Genomic DNA, 21,676 nt, shown 5'->3' with positions numbered 1-21,676 from the left:
AATCAATCAATCAATCAATCAATCAATCAATCAATCAATCAATCAATCAATCAATCAATCAATCGCGATTTATTTTTTCAGTAAAAACACACCAGTTTGCAGACTGTGGCAAAAAAATATCCGTTTGCCGTCGAAATCCAATTTAAGAGGAACGGTTGCTGAACACCATTTGAGCGAGACGTTGCACATGCTCCTAGGCAAAGAAAGCTTCGCTCTGACAAATCACCACACCCTTGTAGCAATTCCTCCGGCCCTGGTCTCATTCACTGCGACAGCAGCGCAAGCTATCGCAGCAGACTCTGCCGTCTTCGGGAGAAGAAGCGCGCTTCTTTGTTGCGATATACACGCGGCGTTCTCCTGGTCCGTTGCCGCGCGATTGCCTGTGCGTAGATCTGAAATGCGCGCACACGAAGCCACCGCTTTCTGAGTATGTATGTATGTATGTATGTATGTATGTATGTATGTATGTATGTATGTATGTATGTATGTATGTATGTATGTATGTGTGTGTGTATGTGTGTGTGTATGTGTGTGTGTATGTGTGTATGTATGTATGTATGTATGTATGTATGTATGTATGTATGTATGTATGTATGTATGTATGTATGTATGTATGTATGTATGTATGTATGTATGTATGTATGTATGTATGTATGTCAATGGGTTCTCTATGGTGAAATGCGTAAAGGACCGGGCTCCTGTGCTGAGGGTAGCGGGTTCAAAACCAACTGTCGGGCCAACTTGGGTCACAGGTTATGTGCCCATGGGCGTGTGCCGCTTTTCAACAAACCTCTTCGACGCAAGCTTGAGCCCCTGGTCATGTGTCAGTAGCTGCGTGCTGCTCTATCCTAATAATCATCATATAAAACATATCATCATCAATTACACACCCATCATAATATAAATTGCTCATCACATTAATGTCGTCGATCATCTCCAAAGGACAACTGTGGCGACAATTTTTATAGTATTTGATACCGATGGTGAGCAAGTTGATGAAGAGGCTCCATAGGCCGTCAAACGACACAGATGCAAAGCTGTTAGTGAGGAAACTGAGCAACAGGAGGCGCAGTGATAGACTAATTAGTACCTTTTCACGAATTTTTTTTACAGCTCCAGTGCCATATGAAGCTATGCACAGGCACATCAGGAGTTTGCCACGACAAAGTCGAGCAAGTTTAATATAACGCACCACAAGGATGTTCCAAGCAAAAAAATGAAAAGATAAAATAAATTAACAGGACGAAAAAAAAATAACAAGACATCCAAACAAGTATAAATGGTGTCCACAATTCTCACTTTGTGTGGCAGTCCAGACAGCTATACTTGCGGCTTCTGAAGATAGTAGCACCAGATTCCTCTTTAGCAATCTTTGTGCGCAATTTTATGTTATGGAAACTGGATGTCACACTTAAATTTAATAGCAAGTACGCTACGTGAGGCTGCGTGGAAGCAAATGAAAGAGCCCGTGATGGAAATGATATTCCACATCTGCCGTCACGGCTATAAGTGACGCTGGCTAACACTCCCAGGACTAGACCGAGCGCACACATAAACATATTCCCAATAACATGGGCGGAGGAATCGGCGCCGCTGTAGTTCAATTTCTACAAAGCATAGCAGATGTAGTACGTTGCATTTTCGTGCGCTTTAATTTCTATTTCTGTGTCATTTCTACGTTCCTAAAGGAACAGTTAGTTTCCACTATGCTGGCCTTGGCTTCAATGTCTGGTGACCTCGCGTGGTTGTAACTACCAAATCATTGATCCCCTTGCTTGCGGTTACTCTCCTTGCTTATAGAAAATTACGGCATACATTCGCAAGCCGAGCAATGAAGAAACTGAGGGGTGAGGGTAAGATGAACTGGCTTTCGGTCGTACGGGAGCCAATGACAAATACAGGCTTTCTAGTGCGCATTTTAATGTGAGTGTCTGCAATGTGAGGTTGGGCGTACGCCAGACGTACGCCATCACGAGTCATTACGTATTCCACGAAAGGTTCAACAACTCGCTACTTGCGCAAGGGGTGTAAATTTCGAATATTCTCGCCGCGATACCCCCTAGCCCCCGTCCATGCAGCCTCTGAGCACTTGTAACTATACGTCCACACATATATTACACACACCGTAATCGGGCCCGACCAAGCAAAAGACAAGGAACACCTAACGCGTTGGTTTTATACCGCTAACGACCATCCCTATAGCGATGGTTCAGCCATAATGGTGAAATGTAGGCAGTAGTCAGAACGGCTGGCTGCCACAACCGGACTGCGACTAGACGGTGCGCACCGAAGTTACTAAACTTGCGTAGTTGCCTCGCTGCAAGCTATTACAGCACATTTTTGAGTGCGGGGGTGCTCACCCCAAGTCTGAAGACCTTCCTGACTGTATAAGATGCAATATCTATCTATCTATCTATCTATCTATCTATCTATCTATCTATCTATCTATCTATCTATCTATCTATCTATCTATCTATCTATCTATCTATCTATCTATCTATCTATCTATCTATCTATCTATCCGTCTATCCGTCTATCTGTCTATCCGTCTGTCTGTCTGTCCGTCTGTCTGTCTGTCCGTCTGTCTGTCCGTCTGTCTGTCTGTCTGTCTGTACGTCCGTCCGTCCGTCCGTCCGTCCGTCCGTCCGTCCGTCCGTCCGTCCGTCCGTCCGTCCGTCCGTCCGTCCGTCCGTCCGTCTGTACGTCCGTCCGTCCGTCTGTCTGTCTGTCTGTCTGTCTGTCTGTCTGTCTGTCTGTCTGTCTGTCTGTCTGTCTGTCTGTCTGTCTGTCTGTCTGTCTGTCTGTCTGTCTGTCCATTACCATATCCTCTGACCATCACTTCCTGCGGCGGGGAAGTGATGGCTATATTACAACCATACACGATATAACGAGAATCTCCCTTCCCAATCTCTAGCATGGTCAGTATTTTCGCTGGAGTGCACATGAGGCTTTACATGCGTCTTGTCCTAGAGGAATGGTGGAGTGAGAGCGCGAAACAGGGACTAGAAAACTGATAAGGTTGGAAGAAAGTCGTCACAACAGTAGTCGCGCTGGGAGTAGTGGAGGTCAAGATGCTTCAGGTTAAGTCATTAAATCATTCTTGTTTATCAGTATCAATATAACCGATGTAGAGCAAGGAAGTGGTGAGTCAATGTATGAGTCCACTTTCATCGTCTGAACGTTCAAGTACGTGGTCTACAATGCTTTACTACACCAATATATATATATATATATATATATATATATATATATATATATATATATATATATATATATATACCACTGTAACTGTCTCAGTAACGTGTCTCAGTGAAGTTAAGCGCCGTGTATACAGAAATACGATGCTGACCGCCGAGAAAGTGGGTGTTAATAACTCCTGTGGCGCCGTACTTCTCACGAACGTCGACGATGTCGCCCGACTGACGGTTCTCCATGTTATATTGTTTTAGCTCTCCAACACGGTGGTGTGGTGGAGTACTGACCAACACAACGTGATTTACAACCTCCATTCAAAATATAAATTCAATTCGGAGTTCTTTTAGGTGAACGTAACAACGATGAAAAAACAAAATCGAATCTGTAACCTCGTGTGTGCTCTACGCTTCTGCCGCACTTCACACACCACAGTTGTGCAGTCGGAGGTTCATTTCTGTTGGATTAACGGTGATTCAGTTATGTGCACACACAAGGCGACAACTCTCCACTGTCGTCTCGCGTGTCCAATCTGTGCTACACGTCCCATCACGATATACCGCAGAGGACATTAGTTTTGAATTTTGGGAGTAATTCAGTGCAGATTATGCGTCGCGTGCAGTCACCAGGCGCTCTCCGAACGGAGATTGATGTCGGGTGGTTGGCTGGTTGTTCCAAGCTTTATCATAAAATATATTTAAGCCACATTCAACGTTCGGCATACAAAGCGACGCGCACTTTGCTTGCACGATAAGGCGTGCCTTTCCTCAACGTTTCAGCTTTTTCCCGTTCACACACTAATTCCAGCTGTACCCGGCACTCGCGGTCGGTCATTCGTGATTCAGTATTGCCACGAGCATGAGGTAATGTGCGATTGCTTTCAGCTGCGGCAAGTTGGGCAGCTGGCCGTGACGTCGTTAGCACGAAATGAGTTGCGCACAGCGGTTTTGTTTCCGCGCAGGCGGCAGCAACCATTGGAGCCACGGGTTCAGCGTAATCGGTGCTCCTTTACCATTAGAAATCCACGCCGCGGAAACCAAAAGCAGATGGCTACGAGGGAATAAATGCCTAAGCTCAGCTATTAATATTATGTGATCTTTCTGTTTTGTGCACGTATTTGTAGAGTCTCCAATAACAGTTAAGATATCGAAGCGAAGTACTGCCCAATAAATCAGTGCAGGAGCCATCCCGCATGCCTGCACTGTATCGGAATGCTACTAGCTGCAGCCGCATCTTGAAGCTTTCTGACGGCTGTCCAGTGCCGAAAGGCGGCCGAATTTCTTTCGGAAAGACGAGTCAGAGGTTAAAACATTCGAGTGAAACCTTCCCTGCTGGTGGACACTACCAACTAGGCCACTAGAATAAACTACGGCCACCTAGGTTTTTAAAGAGATGCTTTCCTTATTAAGCTTCCCGCGGTTGAACGTAGGTTGTCGGTTTTCGGTAGGGAGCCTACGCGTAATGTAGCGCTCCGTATATACATGTATGATCTTTCTATTCCCGCATCATAGACACGCGAGGCACTCGCCAGGACCGACACCGTGCTGCCAGTGAGCGCACTTTCGTTGTGTGCTATCGAACCCTAAATCACGACATAAAACATGTGCATAAAATGTCGCCTCACAGGTACCCCCAATACGCACAAACCTCTTAAAGGAACACTAAAGAGAAAAAAAATGATTTCTTCTGTATGAGTAAATTACCCGTCTACAATACCAAAAACGCCACACTTACCACGATAACAAATCTGGTAAAACAGACAAATCGCAATAACAAGAAAAAAGAAGGGAAGAAAAATGAAACGGGTGGTCACGCCTCCTTGAAGTTCCTGCACCAGTTCACTGGGAGGTCACGGAGGTTGAAGGAATATTCTAAGACCTAGTCATTCCTTATCGGTAAAGATAGACTACGTTGTGTTCTGGAAGAGTGAACGATTGAAGATGACGACTTCCGGGATTTTTGCTAAGCGAGGGAAGCCAATATCCCCCCGAAAAGCATACTTTGAAATTCGTGACGTCACAGCGACGTAGAGGCGTCGGGGAAATTCAAAAACTAAAACTTCGACGGCGCTGACCTTCGACCTAAAACTACCTACCTACCTAAACCGACCTACCTAAACCTAAACTAAAACTTCGACCTTCATTTCCTCTTCTAACACTCAACGTATTATTTCGATATTAACGACAACAGAGTTTTCAGAGAACGCTTTATACACCTAAACTGTTTTCTTTTTTCTTTTTGCTTTAGCGTCCATTTAACGGATTCACAGAGCCATCGCATTCTACAGCTCCTTCGAAATTTCTTGTGTGTAGCCAACGTTCATTCTCGGACCACCGCGCACGTGCGCATTCCTGGCCAATCCTGCAGAGTGGGCTATGGGCCTCTGTGACACGAGTGGCACAGAAGGCTCAGATGTATTTACATATCTGTACTGCGACGCAAGTGGCGTGTTAGATAGGCGTCCTTGCTCTCTCTGCGTTCATCTCTTCCGAGGACAAGAATCGCACACGACCGCCATCCTCGCGACATTGTTGCGTCCAGGTGTCGCAGTGGGCACCCGGCTGAACTGATGTTTCCAGCTTGCGGACGGTGCCGCGCACAATGTGCGAGATTGAAGTCGTGACCTGCCCTTAATTTGCATAAAGTTTGAATGCGATTACTCGCTGCATAGAATGAAAAAATAGGGACAATCGCATTTAGCGTCGCTTCACGTAGAATGCAACGTGCGCGTTGGATGTGCATAATTTTTTTCAAGCGTTACTTTAACGATTGTATTATGCCGGAAGCAATAAACTCCAACGTTAAGTTCTCATAAAGGAACACTCTCGATAGTTCATAATAGATTCAACCGGCGCCACTGGACACGTTTGATTAGTAACGTTGCTTGCCAGCGATGCAAATTGTGGCAGTACGCTCACTTAAAATTCAGCAATAAACAGCAGCCGCCACGCGTTCTCTTCATATATAGGCGCCTCTTTTGGCGGCGTACGACATTGGCGTCTCGCGCCAGAAACGGTCGTTACATTCCTGCGCGGTAGGCACGGCTGAGGACAGGAACGAAGCTCCTCTGGCAAGACTATCTTCGCAACCCTTCTTTTTCTTTTAAGTAGAGCCGATAGTGTGGCGCCAGTTATTACGTAAGGTTCCTAGGCACTCACTTCGCCAAAGGTGAGCTGCTGACGGTCATAGCGCGCGTCACGGGACCGGAACGTGGTTGTCGGACGAAGAGGTGCACTCGGGCACATGCGACTGATGCGGCCAGGTATACAGGGAGGATGACATGCCGAGTGAGACCAAACTTATATATATATATATATATATACTTCACAGTACGTAAATGATCTGCCTCTAATTGGCCATTTCTGCGATCATTGTACCAGTGTCGCAACGCTTCCCCACCTTGGCGACTGTTGCGTATTTTGTGTATTCCGTCATCATTGCCTTCCATTGTGTGACGCCTTTGGCTGTACATTTCAGAAGCTCTTTGGATTGCACCGAGTGTGTTGTCGCACTCTCTAGATCACATTGATCAAACCAAGAATGTCGACGCTAAACGCTGCTCACTGTGTGCGTGTACTTTTATTTGCCGATTTCCTTATGTCACTTTCCCCTGTTCACCTGACGGCCAAATGTTGCGCGAAAGCCGCGACGAAAGTTCCCTGCATTTTCAACATCGTCAAATCAATCAATCAATCAGTCGGTCGGTGACGAGTTCAAGCACGCGCGACTCGGGCAAAACGTAGGCACGACGAGCTGTGCTCTGCGCGATTTCGCCAATGAGGAACATGTCGGCAAATAACTTGCCGCGGAGGCTCAGCGAGCGAGTGAAATCGCGAACAGTGTTCCGTTATTCTGAAGGGAACATCGTGTGGCAAGTTTCTACAGTTGCAACACGAATAGCTGTACCAAGGTGGTAGTTTCGTGTACGCATATAAAGGACGTACGCCTGATTCGGAGCGCTGACGAGTTTCCGAGAGTCTAATAATCCAGCGAACCAGGCCTGAAGAGGTTACTCGAGCAAGTAGCTCGACGCGCGTACATTAATGTTTGATTTACCGCAGAAGAGGACCAATTAAGTAAGCTTTACGCATTGAATTCTTCCTTGGTAACTGTTCAAAGGCGCAGGCCCAGCGGTCCCATGCGTGAAACAGATTTACTCTTCGGGTCCATTACCGCAAATTGGTAGCCGAGGAGGCGCGGAAACATGACTGCGGCATTAGTTGGCACTCAATGCGCCTATACTTGTAAAACCGGCCGCCGTACGTCCGACTGCACGTCAGTGTGACGCGCGGAGGCGACACGCACATTAATGCGCACCATGCCGTGCCAAATCTGCATGTTCCTAGTACGAAACAATTCGTGCCGCCCTCCCCTCCCCCCGTCCGCTTTTCTCTACGCTTATGTGAAGCTCGTATGTTGACGTCCAAGTATAATGAGCGCTTCCCACGCACCGACACCACTGCAGCTGGCCCATTGAGCAATTTTCGATGGCGTCGGTGGACGATTCTACTAACTTCTCCATGGCGGCTTGGAAAATGAGCCGTTTGTAAAATAAAATTATTTCCCTCTATCTGTCTTTCACGAGTGTTCTGTTGAGGGCCCAAGGCCTGAGGACCAGCTACGGCTGGTGGACAGGGATTGGCCATCAGCACAGGGTCACGGCTACCCGGAATAAGGTGGCCGTTCACCTCCAGGCATCAAGTGCTTTATCACTGAATTAAAGTTTATTCACTCACTCACACACACACTCTCTCTGTCTTTCGTGTGGACAGCGTCTAATTGGTATCAAGGATGACGATGATCACGATTATGATGACGATCCCATGCAATGGCACAAAAAGCCGGCGGTAGAGCAATGAGACAAGAGGCCAGCGATCAGAATAGCCGTAATACAAACAAAAAGAATATTCAACACAGCTGGCGTTCCTCCTTATCTTATGCTCCTGTTTTCTTTTTACTTCTACCACGTTGAAAGCAGTAGCCTCCACTAAATCTCCTTGTGGTATTTTCATTTCAATAAAAGAAAAATAAGTAAAAAAAAAGACCTGCACTCGTTCAGCGCTAGTTGCCCTAATTTAGCGGCCAGAGCACTGAAACCACCAATTCTTGCATTTTTGCTTCCACTTCGCCTCATTTACGTGCCCTTTATGCGGAGAAATTTAGATTGTAACGAGATAGACTCCAGGCACGCGGCGTCCTCGCGACGTACTGGATCCGCCAGCGTTCGTGTAAGCAGAACATCGCACAAGAAGCAAGCAAAGCTCTCTCTCTCTCTCTCTCTCTCTCTCTCTCTCTCTCTCTCTATATATATATATATATATATATATATATATATATATATATATATATATATATATATATACTTCTGCGCGGACTAGTACACCCGCCTGCTGCTCACATGCACTCTACGTCGGTCATTTCGTGCACAGCCTCAACTAAACATGCATCTGTGGACTCTAGCATGTCATCGACACTTGAAACACAGTAAATATTTGGAGAGGACGTGGTTCTCAAGTTGCTCAGCCATCCTCTGCCACCTCGAATGCGGCGCCTACCGCTATAGCCCTTCGCCGCCAGGTACTTTTTAATTTACGACGGGCACTCTGTCTTCGACACTGATTACTCAGGCACGCATACTAAGTACCTGTGCTGGGTAAAGCGTCCAGATACCCAACAAGAATGACAACGCTGATGGGACTGTTCTGACGACCTAAGAACGCCTTCTTTCTTTCGTTTTTTTTTTTAAGTATATCTCGGTTCACGTGTTTAGAACCTGGTGAACCTGGGGGCGCGCACGGTATTGGAGTCGCATTATCCGTCCAGAGGTGAATGAGAAATTTGATTAACACTGCCCGAGGCCTTGGTCATTATAAATAATAAAGGAGAGGTTCCTCAATCTGAAGTGGTGAATAGTAAAAGTCAATTGAAATGCTGGTGGCGCAAGTGCCTTTTTGTCAGATTGAATGCTTTGTTAGGAGGAACCGTGCCCATTAAGGGCCGATAATAAACGCACATGACAGGCAAAAAGTGAGGAGCTTGGCGAAATCCTCCAGCACTCAGTGTCAAAGGTGGTGCTGGTAATATCCATTCACGAATGCCCAATATCTTTAGATAAGCCAGGCACAAGATCCCACCGAAATACGTAGAAAAAAAAAATCACAAGCAGCGTGCGGCTAGGCAGCAATTACTTTATTGCCAACTATACCATCTCGAATATTTTCTGAAGTGACTAAGGGATCAGTTATTCGTAGTTACAGTTACAACATTCGACTGCACTAATACATGTTGATTTCTAGAATGAGTTCTTCGTTTGCATTTAGGTTAAGCCACTAATTACCATTAGCGTTTCCATGTATGAATACCCGCATTTGTCACCCTCCTCACAACTTTACCTCCAGCTGTGCTGTTAAGGACAGGCACCTTAGAAGAGAAATATACCTGATGGCCGATATTAAATTTCTCGCATCGTTACGTTTACACTGTGAATCAATTCTGATACTGTGCTAGGAATTCGCCGGTTTTCTTGTAAATTTCTCTTTTGTTATGACTAAACTAGCCCATAAAGTTCGACATGTTTACCATAAACCTTTGATTTTTAGCGCCTGTGCGGCCCGTTCTGTGATTGATGAGACCTCGGACTTTCTGCCTTGTGGAGTAGCCTATGAATATATATTCTTTTTCGTTCTTGAAATAGTGCGACCTCCGTTGATATACATATATTTTTCCTATTCCTACTGCTGCGCTGTACGACGATGTTCTATTTTAGTCGTTGCGTTGTTTCATATTGCTCTTCCCTGCCTGTCTTTCACTCCTACAATCCTGTCTGTCCCCTCCTCCTTAAAGAGCTGGCGGGTGCCGTATTCCTCCCGGTGGCACTTGTCAGCCTGTTCCTCCTCCTGTTGTTTCCCTTTGCGGGCATTTGCATATGCGCTTTCAATGCAAACGATTAAAATAGTAATCGCCGATCGTTAAGACGGCGCGCTTGTACACAGTGATCAAAGCTTTACAACAGAACGCTGTCGCCTGTATACGCAGCTTTGCATCGCGTACAGTGACATTTCCTACTGCCACTGTCACACGGCGTCAACAGGACGGCGGTTTACGTCTAAAACGTTGCTTTTCTCGTCTGTTCGTTCTCGTGCCGCACTGAAGGCGGCGCGCGAAGGCGAGTGTTGTTTTCTTGCTTTATCGACTGGAGCCTGCGAGATCCCCCGGGCACGGTGCCTACGCACGCGGAGGTGATACTGCCAACTGTGCTCGCTGTGCGGACGTCATCGCGCCGTGCTGTACCGAAAGAAAGAGCCCGGACGGAGGCCATAAAGCGCGTGGACGTCGGACCAGCTTAAGCTCGCTGCCAATATCGTGACCGCCCGGAGGTACCGGCTAAAGTATGCAAAATACTCCTGTAATAAAACCAGGCATGGTCGCTCGCACGCAGTTTTAGACAGAGGTCACTGCAAAAAAGAAGATAACACCAGCGCCAGTCATTAAACGGTACTTTTGCCAGCAGGCCCTTATAAAAATTTCTAGCAACATTTTTTAGACAGTCTATAGACTTTTGTTACTAGAACCTACCAACAGTCAATTGAAATCCTACCAGCTGTCTTTATACATCCTAACAACGATCTAGTAACACCCTAGAAACAATTGGCCACCAACTTTCAATAGAAACATGTTCATAGGATGTCTTTAAACTTCCTACCAATTTCCTATGAACATTTGTCTTTATACACCCTAGTAACATTCTTTCAAAAGAGAAATGTTCATATATTTTCTGTTAACTTCCTACCAACCCCCTATTAACAAGCTTTCTTTATACACCGTATTAACATTCCTTCAAAAGAAAAATGTTCATATATTTTCTGTTGACTTCCTACCAATCCCCTATAAACAAGCTTTCTTTATACACCGTATTAACATTCCTTCAAAAGAAAAATGTTCATATATTTTCTGTTGACTTTCTACCAATCCCCTATTAACATTTGTCTTTATACACCCTAGCAACATCCTATCAAGAATTGGATCCTATCAAGAATTGGCTACCGTACTTCAACTGAAGCATGTTCATAGATGGTCTGTAAACATTCTACTAACCGTCAACCAAGACAAGTCTTTAGGCTCTTTAGTAACACTCTGGCAAAATTTTACTTACATGTGCTTATGTACTTGCTATTGACGTCTTACTATTCCCCTAGTAACATTTGTCCCACATACGACCTAGTAGCATAGCGTAAACATTTGTCAGTATGTGTGAACATGTTGGTAAACGGCAGTATGCAACCTAGAAGGTGCACGTAAATGGAAAACAAATGCAAGTTTGCACTGAAAGAAGTTTATTCACACGAAAATATTTACACAGAATTGTGAGAGAAGTAGTAGAGAAATTAAAAAAAATGAATAATGACTTAGTTGATTACGGCATGGCAGCTGTCGCATAATCTCTAGCAAGCATCGATTATGCAAGCTGATGTCTCAGAATGCTTGCAGAATGAACCAACCCTGCACAGAAACAAGATGGTCAGTGTTAACATCATGTTCAGGTTAGCATATCACATACATAGAACAGCTTTTTAAGGTTCACATGAATGCTAAAATTGTGACCGTCATCCCTGTTTACTTGCAGAGGAGATGGCAAGGATGGGGCACACTATTCAATGCATATCCTTTGCTGCGTTGTATTTACTACGTGTTATTAGAATTAGGAAAGTGTACAAAATGGGTTTCTCTACCAACTACCTGCATAAATGAGTTACTCACTAAAAAGTTAATTACATGGTTTATTCATGGTGAAATTCGTAGCACGCACAATAGACACGGACGCAGAGAAGGTGGACACGCGAGCGCTTCCTCAAAGCTAGTTATTTTTGGAAGGAATGAACGTAACAGCGCTAGCTAGCTGCACCGAGCATGTGCAAAACGTGTCATCCATTTTTATATAAACAGATGACAGAGCTTGAAGCAGTATTCAAGAATACAAATGCTTTGTCAGTGATAGCAACCAATGGCTGACTGATGCATTTTAAGCACACATTATATGGAACGCTTCTGTAATTTGACGTGTTCGTTTATTTTTACTCGAAAACAAAATGTCAGTGTCAAAATATACCGGCTCACAATGACATAGGTTGCAGTGGTTAAACAGGTGCGAATGATTTTCTTTCACATTCGCACTTGTCTATCCAGTGCAACCTATGTCATTGTGAACCGGTTCGCTGAATAATATGTAATTGTGAACCGTGAAGCTATACGCTCAATATTTTACTGTTTCTCATCCTGTGCAGCCAGAGTAAGAAAGAGCAAAGAATGAGTTCATGATCAGACAATATTTACCAGACCTTAGGTCATTGCGAACGCTGTGAAACGCTGTGAAAGTATTTGTACGCTTCGTGCTTATAGCAACTTCAAGCGAACCCCATGACGCGGGGCAGCTGAAAAAGGTAAGAAAATCGTTCTTAGAACATTTCACGTCGTTACAGTTCGCGCTATAATAACCTGCCAAAATGCGGCATTAGAAACTGAAATAAAATAACATCAAAATAATATGTTTATGAAAAATGATGGAAAAGAACATACCTTTTAATATAATTTGGAGATAGAGAAAACTTCGGCGCATAGCAGTCTTGAGGAACAGCTGTTCGCTATTTGTGCAGTTTAAAACATGGTCAGTGCCAATATTAAATCACTTCACACGACACTGCATCGCAGCTGGCAGAGAAGTTCCAGAAACGCTCACATCACGGAACGAAGAAAGCACCGTGGGCTTCGCAAACACCTTGCTGGTTGGCTTGCATCGATGAATTAGCCACAACACAGCATAAGCATAAATAGCAGCAAAAATAGCTAGATTGCTGCTACAATACGCCACGAAACACCTACATCGCTCGACCGTACCATGCCGGCGTCGCAAAGGAACTGATAGCGATTGCTATGGTCTTCCTCTTTGCCTCGACTCGGCCAACTGTCGAATTTGTGCGCATGCGCGGGAGAGGCATGTGACATTCTTTCCATCCACCTGCTTCGCCTTGACCGCCGCGGAACTAAAGCCCCTCTTTAAGCCGAAACATGCACCCCCCCCCTCCCCCGCTACCTTGCGATGGTTGACTCACACCTAGACATTCCTCGCCTCTTGGTGAAAGCTGTGGCCGGCCTTTGTGTACGCACCCCTTTCTGGGAACTGCACTTAGAGGGAGGAATGTACCTCATGGCCGAGGTTGACAAAAAAAAAAAAAAAAAAAACTGAGAAGGTAGCCGGCTCAATTTTGTTGGGCATTTAGGGGCTGTATAGTTTTATCTTTCGAGACAATTATTCTTCTGAAAACAGACTTTTTCTCAAAATGTAATAAACATAGAACAATAAAATCATATTGGGTAAATTATGTGGTTATTCTATTTTGCGCAAGAGCATCCTTTAGCACTTGCTGCTTTCAAAGACAAAACATTGCTCCCTGGCGCCCAGTGGTGAAGCACATTGTAGTACTATTTTTATAGTCAAATATATGTCCGAAGCGGGGCGGCTATGACGTTAGCAGTTTTCAGACGCCCGAAGCACGGCAAAAGCATGGCCTTTGATATCCTGGCTGTTGGTATACGGAATGCCATTATTACGGATGTCATGACCCCTTGTCGGAGCTCAAAATTTTGTCGCCGTGTTGTGAAGCAAGATCACTGAATGTTAAGAGTGCATAATTATTTCTTTTCGATCTGTTTTCACACACAGCAAGCTACCATCGCCATAAAGCACATCAGTTGACATAGTTACTTTGCCTTCACTTTGATGCAAGGTTCTATTTCCTTTAATATGCAGAAGCCGTCGGTAGGAGGCAGGGACGAAAGCGTGCGAATATGAACGCGTAGAAAGCTACATTTTTTTATACTGTAAGGGTAATTTAATTATTTTTTCACAGAAAAGTGTTGCTTGCACAGATTTCAGCTTTTCTTTCTATTCGACCTGTGCGCTTCTCAGGTCAATACACGCGCTCACTCAGCAGTAGTTGTATTTTGCAGCCTTTTGGACATTTGAGCGGCAACGTTCCAGCGCCGTGTTACCCTGAGTTTCGGTTCTTTTTCTTCTTTTTAACAAATATCGTGACGCTACTATGCTGACACGTTCCAGCTTAGGGCGTACTATTTATATCGCAGAATGCACTGACCTAATTATCTCGTTGCAAAGCTAATTGGTGGCATTGCAATAGCAGTGCGTGGTAAGGGCAAATTTACGCTCGAGCCTTACACCACACCACCCGCCTGCCCGCACGCATGTGGTCGGGTGAAAATTTGCACATTTCGTAGACTGGTACACACATTTCGGTTTACACTGCGTGTGCGAGCCCAGTGTATGCCAAAATTTGTGAACCAGTGGGCGAAATGTACAGTTTTCTGCACGACCGCATGCGTCACGGCTCAAGCGTAAATCGGCCTTAAATTAACCAGCCCCAAGGTCGGGATAAAGCTCTGCAACTGGTGCGCGGCCTGTACAGTAGTCCGCTATCACACCGGTCAGGTGGTGTAGCGCAAGCAAATTTTCTCGGAGTGTGCTGACGTCACCGCGCGCTCACGTAGTCCAGTAGATCCTCTAAAAGATTAGTTCTAAGAATTTACGAACATATTTCTTTAAACATTTTAGGAGCACTCCGTCAACAATTGGCTACCTACTTGGATTGGGACTATGATTTAAAACAATGAGCTTGACTCCTGAGTATGTCATATATCGGCATTAATGTGTGTTAGAAAAATTTATCAGAAACTCTCAGGTTACTTCCCATTCTAAATATTTTTTGGCAAACAGTACGAGCTGTGGACATACTGAGGATACATGTCCTTCAAACAAAAAAATATAGTTCGATGATGTATAGTACAACATTCTTTACACAAAAGTAACTAGCCTTCTGACGCAGTACTGAAGTGGTTATAGAGATAAAAGTTAGAAAAATACATGTTGATAGGGACCTTAAAATATTCTGTGTGCAAAAGTAAGAAGGAAGTAAGAAGTAAGAAGTAAGAAGGCCACACTTGGCCCTTGCGCCAATAAACACTACATATCATCATCAGTCTTCACGGTGTATTACATATATTCTTTATACAAAAGTAAGAAGGAAGTCTATTAACGGTGTATTTAAACATTCTTTATACAAAAGTAAGAAGAAAGTCTGTTAACAGTGTATTGAAAATATTCTTTATACAAAAGTAAGAAGGAGGTCTTTTAACGATGTATTGAAAATATTCTTTATACAAAAGTAAGAAGAAAGTCTGTTAACAGTGTATTGAAAATATTCTTTATACAATAGTAAGAAGGAAGTCTTTTAACGGTGTATTTAAAACATTCTTTATACAAAAGTAATAAGAAAGTCTGTTAACAGTGTATTGAAAATATTCTTTATAGAAAAGTAAGAAGGAAGTCTTTTAACGGTGTATTTAAAACATTCTTTATACAAAAGTAATAAGAAAGTCTGTTAACAGTGTATTGAAAATATTCTTTATAGAAAAGTAAGAAGAAAGTCTGTTAACGGTGTATTGAAAACATTCTTTATACAAAAGTAAGAAGGAAGTCTTTTGACTGTGTGTGCACAAATGTTACTAGAATGTAAATGTTAATAGACTGTCAATAAAGTAAATAGAAAGTTGGTAGGAGTTCTAAAGAATGTTAACGTTCATTTTTATAAGGGGGGTCATCATGGGACGTGCATGGAGTTCTGTAGATGTGTTCCTTTGCGCTTGAAACGCCGGTCTTGCTTGTAACGGTCATCTAATCCGATAGAGCTTGCGAACAGTGTCGCGAGAGAAAGATAAACGGGGTGGAAAGGCAGGGAGGTTAACAGGAGAAGATTCTGGTTTGCTACCCTCCACTGGGGGATGGGTAAGGCGAAGTGAAAGACGGAAGAAATAGGCGCAGAGAAAAAGCAAAGCAGGAGAAGAAAAATAGAGGAGGTTGCGAACGTTCGTGAGAACTACAGTCTAGTCTCTATAACAGGCCATTCGAACGCAAACGTTTCAAGAGTGCCTCCCTGACTGTCTTGTGGTGTGAAGACTGCATGGGTCGGCGTTCCAGGGCTGTCTGCTCCGAAAGCGACCGCTCGTCAAGACGCGCAAGCGTGGTACAGCTGTTTTTGCTGCACGACAAATACGACGATCATGCCCAATATAAAGACATCAGACCAGACGATATCGACAGCCGCGGAGCTTGCTGCCCGTCGTAGCCCGCTTCGCATAATTCGAGTGATACCCCCCTCAAAAATGGGGATTTTTCAGTGACTCTAAGGCAGCTCTACATTGCTTGCTTTCTGCCTTACGCAGTGCACCCTACGAAAAATTAGTTCTAGAAATCCGAGAGCTCCTTAATCGCCTCGTCGAGCAAGGGACACGGCGTCACATTTCAGTGGCTCCATAGCAAGTGTGGCGCAATGGGCAACGACCATGCCGACGAAGCTGCTCGACCTGCTCATAAAGAGGGCTTGAAGGAACTGATCCCGCTGTCAAGAATAACGATACATATTAGCTTAACATAGTGTTCGAGTGTTACCATACCGCTGTTCTTCAAAATGGTGGTCTGCGGCAGCATTTGGCATGCGATATTCCTAGGCGCCACCCCCGGCAACATCATCATCAACAACGCCATAATGAGCCTATTGTATGTCCACAGCAGGCCCCTCAATGTACAATTGCGGAAGTGTTCGAAATTTCGACTACGAATCGAAAAGCCTTCTCATTTGATTCGTATACGATTGGAGAGCTGATTACTGGAAATTGTGAAGTATTCGCTTCTCTTAGAGTATAAGGGTAACAAAGCTCATTGAAGTCTCGAGGGATGGAGACCGATGCAAGTGATGACTGTTCCGAATGATTCTGCTGCTGGAGAGTCGCGGCTGTTGCGCATAAGCGCACCAGTCTACCCCTTGCGTTCGCTCAGGAGAGCGAACCCAAGGGGTAGATAAATACTGCTGAATGTTTCCCAGTCCTGAATAAAAAGAATGCCTGGCTTTTACGCATCCGTCATGGGAATTTGTATGTTCTCTCGATTTAGTCAGACGTTATTATTTAACCCCTCTCACCACATTTACTTCGCCTTAAAATAATCTGTGGTGCTCTAGCATCGCATTTTTTTCATTCAACAAACACAGCAATTTGCGTGCATTTGGTGACACCTTGTTTCCTTGTTATATTACCGTTGTTTTCATATGGTGGCGGCAGATAACTGAAAGCGTGTTCTTTTCCCCTTAAGTACAAGCTGTTAAACTGACCTGTATTCGACTTACGAATGGCATTACGCGCATGCGTCAACTTCAAGTAGTGCAAACAAGCCTAATTTTTTTACACATCGGATTACACACAAACCTTCTACTTCTTTAGAAATGAGAAAATATTCGATACTCTATTCGATATTCGGGCGTCATTTTTTTCTAATATTTGCACTCGGTTTGATTCTAAAATCTCACTATTCAAACACCCGCACCGATAGCCCTTGTCTTGCAGCGGTTTACCTCCTCTTAGGTGTACGATTTTCCTAATTTCATCACATTAGCGAATTCTCTGCCGTCCTCGACAGCACTTCCCTCATGGCAGCCCCTACTCGGTAACTCTGATACACCATCAGTAATATGTTATGCAAATTACATGGCTCCGCCCAGCTCCATTCCTGCCTCTTGATGTTCTCAAGTAGGACATCGGCTACCACCGTTTCCTGTTTAAACCACACCGCTGTCTTCGTGTCCCGCTACGACACGGGCCTACCATTCCTCGTTCTGTGGCCCGCTACGCCTTCTCTAGATTCTGCTCAAGCTCCTTTGTCATCCCTTACGGTTTGACCCAATAGGCAAGCACGGGCAGAATGCACAGATTTAATTATTTATTTAAACACACTGCAAGCCTGGAGGGCTATCGTAGGGGTGGGAAGTAGAACATGCAAATATTGCAACATTGGGAACCATTTACAATGCAAAATTAATTATTAACAGCACACAAAAGGAATTCAGCAGGCGATCGAAATCAGACATGATCGGGCAAGGCGTGTCCGTGTCTCACAATGCAGCGAAACCTTAAAAAGAATAGTAATAAACTGTGCTTAAACAAACCCGGGTACCGTTATGAAAGACAGATGTGTTCAACTCATGATAGCGCCCAGTGGACGGAGTCCGTGATGTGAACTCCGTGGACGTGATGTAGCCACTGAACAGAGGAAATCGTGGAGAGTTTTTGACAGCATGAGAGAGATAGAGGGGGGAGAGTAAGGAGAGGAAAAGCAGGGAGGTCAACCAGACGAGCGCCCGGTCTGCTGCACTGCACTGGGGGTCAGGGAAAGAGGGAACAGAAAGAGAGGAAATAGGAGAGGGTGCACGTGGGATGATGCCCAGGGACACTATAAGCGGTCTCTTAAACTGGTGCACTTCAAGTAGGCCTTAAAGGTTCGACATGACGGCGGGTAGACAGCGAAGGAAGCTGGAGGTTGCGAAGACGGGAACTGAAGTGAAAAAATGCCTGTCGTAGCATACTGCATCGCGCGCGGTTGATTGGCTGTTTTTTCTATAGGATAGCGGTAAACGGCCAATCACGAAAGCAGTGTCAGCGTAATATCTCTGATTTCTGTAAAGAAGGCGTGGTAATTAGGCGTTTCAAAAGTAGCAGTGACGCAGCTGAAGAATCTCCGATAGGCTGCTTTTTTTTTTTACCTGGAATGACCACAAAATTATAAAGGAAACACGATAACTGCTGCCACCGCTGCTTCGCATGAATAAACTCGGGGCACCCCGTGCACACTCCACAGGCGCGTAACGATAGCAGTCGCTTTAAAGGTGCCCGCAAAGAGATGGGCAGAGGAGGATATGTTGACAACAACCGCCTCACTCCCTGTGGGAACACTGCCATGTGCACCACTGTGGGAGTTTGGCATTTCGCTACCTTGTAGGTTACGTGTCCTTTTATTTTATTTCTAGTTCTATGCCGAAGAAAATGAAAACGTAGAATCAATGCCACTGAAGCTTTCTGAATCATGTTCTCCGAACAGAACTACTTCTCTCTATGTGTTTAAGTAGGTGCTGCATGTGGAGAGGCTTCGCGGTAACAAGCCGCGGTACAGCTCGCTGAAAGCAACCCGTATCATCAGGCGTGCAGTGCGTACGCATTTTTGTTCTCATCCAATGACTGGGCCGTCGACAATGCCGGTGGCTGTTTGCATTCGAGCAGCACACTGACAGATTCGCCGACGGGCTCACGTTAAAGTCCCAATGCAGGAACGGGGTTTCGCGTGACAGCGCATAGTGGAAGACTCGGAATAAGTTTTGAAGGTCTGGCGAGTCTTGTGTGCACGAAGTGCGCGCGTATCGTACACGGAGGTGTTTTTGACATTCAGCTTCCGTCGCGATGTGGATACGGCGGCCACCATCGGTATACCACGTGATGACGATCCGAACGTCACGGCTGTTGATCGACACAGCGCACGGTGGCCTCCAAGTTATGTAATACCGCGAAGGTTGAGAGTCGCTCAAAAGTAAGCACACAGCCTCGACGTCACGTCTGGGAGGAGGCGCACTCGCACCCAAGGCGATCCTTATTTCTCGCCTTGGCACGCACAAGGAGCGGCCACACGTGACAATCTCGGCGCGTGCGTCCAGCGCTATAGTGCGCGCGTGTATAAACAGGACGTGCTGCGAGGCACGTGAGCCGATGCGAAAACCTTGGCACGCGCCGGCCACGTGCAGCATCGACGCAACGCCGGTGTTTTGACTCTTTTTTTCCCGTTACCTTCCGTAACGGCGCATGGTGCCGTTTTCCTGGCTTTGCTCCTCATTGCCCCATCTAGATGCGCTCACTGCTCCTTCCTCCTCCTTTCCGGAGCGTTGGTTATTACCGACTGCGTCACTGGAGCCGTGTAAATAACTGCAGCATTAATCCTTCCAGAGCAACGCCGATCGGCGTTGTGCACTGTTACACGCCAATTAAGGGAAGCCCTGGGGGCTGCGGCAGTTTTGCCGTTGGCAACCGCAAACCGAAGGCGCGCAGCCGAGGCAGCAGCGGTCGCAGTTACATACTCGCAGCACGGCCAGTGGTGGATCCGTTCGACCGCGTACTTTTACGTCAAATGCTGGCCAGAGCCACTCGTCCTGTCCTTGCTTCACGATCTCCAATGCAGCGCACGGAGTGTGTCTGTGGGCGCTTACAAGCGACAGCATATTTGATACGAGAAACGTGGTGCTTCTTAAGGGCGCTGGAACGCCGGGAAGAGCAGAAATTCCACCCGTTGATCAATTGTGCACATCAGACGCAGTGAAGGCGCAGCTTCGTCTTCTCGCGCTATGCGCACGCGAATTTTTTGTGCAAAGTTGCGGACGCAATCAAAGACAGGCGATCGCTGGAACAGCGCTGGTGAAAATAAGGACATTTAATGAAAGACGCGCCCTTAGATTATGTTAGCATGCGCTGCGTTGATACGCGTCGCCAACATAGCCACAAGTATTGATGCCAGCTGTATGTACCTTAAGTTCTTGGTCTTAAGGGTGTCCTCAAATTGCGCCTGAGCTAAGCTCGCTGTATTGCCTTTGTAAACCACTTTGCATGCCTTAATTGAATACAAGGCTGAGCAGCGTAAATAAAATTAAGAACAAAACACAACAACAACAACAAGAAAATAAAAACGGGGAACCGTTTTTACGTTGCTTATAACGCCGTTCTGCAGCCTTCGCTCTCGGCTCGGACTCTCGTTTCCAGGTAATCAAAAATCATCATCTCAAGGAGAGTGTACATACTACGTCGATAATGGCGCCGCCGGCGCCGACTCTCTTGCACCGCAAACAAGCTCCCATCCGCGGCCAAACGGCACTCGATCGCAGAAAATGCGCGCCCGCCAGACGTCTCTCGATGACGTCACCAGGCTCACGCGGCGTCCCCGCGGGGCCCGCGATCTCCGCTACGCTCATCAATAAGTGCGCGCGGCTCGTCGTCGTCTTCGATGCAGGGGGGGGGGGGGGGGGAGGACGCAATTGATTCGTCGTTATGGCGACTGCGCGTCTTGATTGGTCGCACGCGCTGCGGCGACCTTGACACGCTTCGCTCGCTCCGCGCTACCGCCGGGGCACTACAGCGACTACGACGTGCCGAGATCAAACATAGAAGGCTGCGGGGGAGGGGAATGAAACGGGCGACGAAGGAAACCACATTTGGCACAAATCGACGAAGAGGAGGCATCGAAAACCGCTCGGGGCTTCGCTTTCTCTCTGGCTTGATTTCTTTATCCTCTCTCTCTCTCTTACTTTTTCTTCCCTTTCTTGGTTTTTCTTTCTTTCTTTCGTCGCACTTTCTCCGACCTTACACGACGGCCGTCAGTGTACGGAGTTAAAAGTGCGGCTGGGAGAAGACCGACATGCGTAATCTTCGTTTGTCGTTCGACGTTTCGATGCGTGTCTTTGGCGAGCCACTGGCAGGAATACAGGCAGGCTGAGCGAGCGGAGGACCTGCGATGGCGTCACTGGGCGTGCGCTCGCGGCCGCCGTGCGTGTAT

The 21,676-nt window shown here is 45.9% G+C and overlaps 1 protein-coding gene and 1 long non-coding RNA gene across 4 annotated transcripts in view; both read right to left on the bottom strand.

Moving 5' to 3' along the window:
* Positions 1-21,676, bottom strand: part of LOC126527416 (ETS homologous factor-like) — a 461,065-nt gene that overhangs the window by 179,503 nt on the left and 259,886 nt on the right. The window lies entirely within an intron of this gene.
* LOC126538267 (uncharacterized) lies at positions 11,509-13,918 on the bottom strand. The gene is made up of 2 exons (XR_007600940.2): positions 12,766-13,918; positions 11,509-11,691 (listed from the first exon to the last, which is right to left on the bottom strand). It is a non-coding gene; the product is annotated as an uncharacterized lncRNA (long non-coding RNA).

This window comes from Dermacentor andersoni, chromosome 4, assembly GCF_023375885.2.
Source record: "Dermacentor andersoni chromosome 4, qqDerAnde1_hic_scaffold, whole genome shotgun sequence".
Classification (NCBI taxonomy): domain Eukaryota; kingdom Metazoa; phylum Arthropoda; class Arachnida; order Ixodida; family Ixodidae; genus Dermacentor; species Dermacentor andersoni.
The sequence above is the reverse complement of the archived record's forward strand: the minus strand, read 5'-3'. Positions and strand labels throughout refer to the sequence as shown.